Raw genomic sequence first — 3,748 nt, forward strand, 5'->3', positions numbered from 1 at the left:
TATGTATATACATATATATAAAAACACATAACTGTGATGGCATTACGGAGCAAGCAGTTAGGAAAAAGCAATGAAGTACAGCACAGTTAGCTCATGAGTTAAAGAACTTCAGTTTAGTGGATACAGCCTCTAAAATACGAAGAAAAGATTTTGTAGGGGTCTGAGGTATACTGCCTAACCCAAAGATTAGAAAAATTTATTGCTGAAGTGTCTATGATACATAGCATAAAGGAATTATCAGGGCATTCAATTTAGGTTATATATACATGTAAATCTTATTGTATAATCCTGTATAGTAAATCATAATTTCTACAAACTCTAGATAATTTTCTAATACAAACAGAATCAGGTCCAAAATACAATCTTTCCATAATACCAAAGATTAAACATTGAGCCAGAAACTAGTTACCTAAGGACTAGTAAGTATGGCCTGTTTATATTACAGATGAACAGAGGAAATTTCCAAGAAACACCCACTTATCATTCTCATATATCACACGTATAGTACATCAAAAGGACAAAACGTTCAATGATCTTGGTATAATGAGCCAAAGTTAGCAGTAGGCTAGTAGAACTACTCCCGAGAGGTATGAGTGTTGGTATGTGGGCCTAGGAACTTGAATCATATTCCAACTCATGAAATGACAAATAGCATTACAATTATTGGTATCTTCCAAAGTGAGAAGCAGCCCACATGATCAATAGGCTACTCAACTTTCTGTAAAACTAAACAGTATTTTAAAAGTGAACACTCTGACCTGCAAGTGCCCATCCCTTCAAGAGAAATTAATAGTTGGACCTAATCTATGAAGAGCTATGAGCCATGTATAGGAGAGATAAAACATTGTCACAGCTTAACTTTAATTGTCATGGCTTACAATCAGTAAACACAGGCGTGCCATATCCATCTCAGAATTACAATTAAACTGTTTATCTTGAATAGTTGCTCTTCATTTTACCTTTTCCATGCAACACTACAGTTGTATCTACTGCTAAAGCATGTTATGATACGTAAATAAGCTGCAGTTAGAAAAGCACATTATATTCCAAGTTAGAGCATTTTTCTGAACAGCTGTAATTTCTTACAGCAAGTTAGCAATATCACCAAAATAAATAAAAGAGCAATATGAATAAATGTACAAACCACACAGAAGAAGTCGCTCCTGGTCACTATTGCAATACTAGTTTTTCTTTCTGTCTAGGTTTGTCAGTTGTCATTCTACTTTTGCTCAACTGGGATATAACAAAAAAGCTTCAAGGCAGCAGAGACCTTTTAAAACACTAAGCATGTACGTTCAACCCCACTGTTCAGGATTGCTGTTCAACTACATACAAGCTTTTTCAATCACAGGGCTTTGCATAATAAAAGCAAATATTTAGCATAATCAAATTTATGAAAATATTTTTCTGAAGTTTACTTGAGATAACTGGAGCAAAGTTAAGAACTGAAACATGATTTTCATATAAATAATGATAAAAATAAATGATTTTTCAGTGAAGTAGACCAATGAAATGAAAGTACTGCTTTACTTGACTACTAATTATTCAGTCACATTTCTTCTCTTATCCCTGCCTTCACCCTTGAGATAAAATATTTAAGTATATTTCAAAAGGAAGTTAAATTAATTACATATTAGGATATTAAATATTTCAGTCACAATATACTCTTCTTTTTTAGTCCCCATCTCCATAAGAAAAGGTGGCAAAAAGGAAATGCTTGCAAAGATTCTGAGAACAAAGCTCAGAGATATGGCCCATATAAAAAAATAAGTCAAGTAATATATTTGGCTTATACACTAAAAAAGCTAAATAAATATGCAACTCGAAAAACATTCTGCAGAAATGGAGTGTCCTTTAAACAAGTCTGGATGACTTCTAGAATTGATGCAAGGTCCCACGTATGAACTCATCCTAATCATACTTCACCATGACTTGCCTACTGTACCTCATGCCCTTTCAGCAGTATATGGGGAAAGAGATCAGCAGAGTTGCGTAAGAGAAGCTCTTTGCTGTGGTAATGTCAAGGTGGGCTTTTCCTTACAAATCAAAATAATTTTGTCCTGTTAAGTAATGGACAAGAGCCACCCTTTCTCATTAGCTCCATTAATATTTGCTAGTTCTACAACATAATCTTTTTTTCCCCCCTGTTGTTGATTTTTTGCACTCTTAGGATCCTGCTCTGCTACCAGACTCTTCATCAGTAGTAATAAGAAATTAATCTACAAACTGGATACCTAAATAAATTTGCTTGACCATTCTCACCTACTATTGATCTAGGATATTTGTGTATATATATGTATTAATATAGTTCTTAAAATAGCGATACTTTGGGAAAAAAAGAAAAGTCTATTTCGAGTACTAACATGGAACCCTAGGTAAGATAGAGATTTAAATATCCCTTAAAATCTCATTGCCAAGAGTCTTGAAAGATCATCTTACAGTGTTTAGCACACTTTAAGTAAAAGTGTTAAAACGTTGCTCAGATCATACTCAAGACTGGGTAGGAGACTGCATTAAAATCTTTGTTTGTGTTCAGATTTTTAGCATATTTTTGGATTATTTTCCTTGCTCCTTGATCCAGCAGCTGCAGTAATAAATTCCAGATTGTTTGGCAAAATCCTTTCATTCATCTAAGAGATACCTGAAGTTAACCAAATTTGTTCCTTTTCTCAGGTAAGATATGCAAGTTATTCATATATACTGCATTAAGATGAGCTGAGATTTTAAGGAATATGGAAAAAAATACTAAGGCATATCCCAAGTTGCACAGATCATTAAAACTATGAAGATATATGCTATCTGTGAAATCACTGTTTCACTTCTATCACTGAAATCACTGTAGGCTGCTGCTTTAGGTAGCAAGTGAATTATTAATTAGGAACAAATTACTGAGCAAGTATATCATTCACTTATGAGAGCTTAATTGTGAAAGTGAATTTTTCCATTCACATTCTAGCAGGCCAAACAGTCCCTGGAAGTACGACTTTTAAAGGAATTTTTAAAACAATTAGTGTTGAGAGAAGGCTCACATAAAGCTGCAGGGGCACAGCACAGGCACATTCAAAAGGTTTTGAAGTGGTCATACTATATATACACAAAAAGGCTAAACACTTCTTGTTTCTGGGTCACAGGCGATCAAGACCTTTCACCTTCAAGCTATAGATCTCTTATGCAGGCAAATTACTTACACTGCAATACTTCATAAACAACAGAAGCCCTAAGTGTCCCACCAGGCACTACAAATAGGGTAGGGTTACATTTGGGATAGATTTGATTTGGATGGAAATGAGCCTCCCTGGGAAGTCTGCTTAAGCCTTTTAAATAATGCCTGTGCAATGGCATGATGATTTAGTTTTCGAATTGTAATGGTGATGCTGCTTTGTTTTAGGAATGTAGCTGGTCTGAGTTACCATAAACATTTAATTCGAGTTTGCTTATTTGTTAGAAATATGACATAGCAGATGAAAAGGAAACCATCAGCTCTCCATCCCTAATTTACTAGAGTGATTTTTGATTTAGCTGAATTCAGTATTTCATTTTATATGCAGTCATTAATAAAAATACTTAAAATCTAATGTAGAATCAGGAAAAAAAATGCAGGTTAGAATAGCGGCTTGTCTAGGTGTCTATATTGCTACTGCATTCAGAAACATGTTAGTTTTATGCATACAATAACCTAAAATAAAGTAACTTGTGTTTTAGGGGGTAAAAAGAAGCTCATACTTCCACCGGTAGAAAGGAATAGTTA

Source organism: Anas acuta, chromosome 4, assembly GCF_963932015.1.
Source record: "Anas acuta chromosome 4, bAnaAcu1.1, whole genome shotgun sequence".
Lineage (NCBI taxonomy): Eukaryota > Metazoa > Chordata > Aves > Anseriformes > Anatidae > Anas > Anas acuta.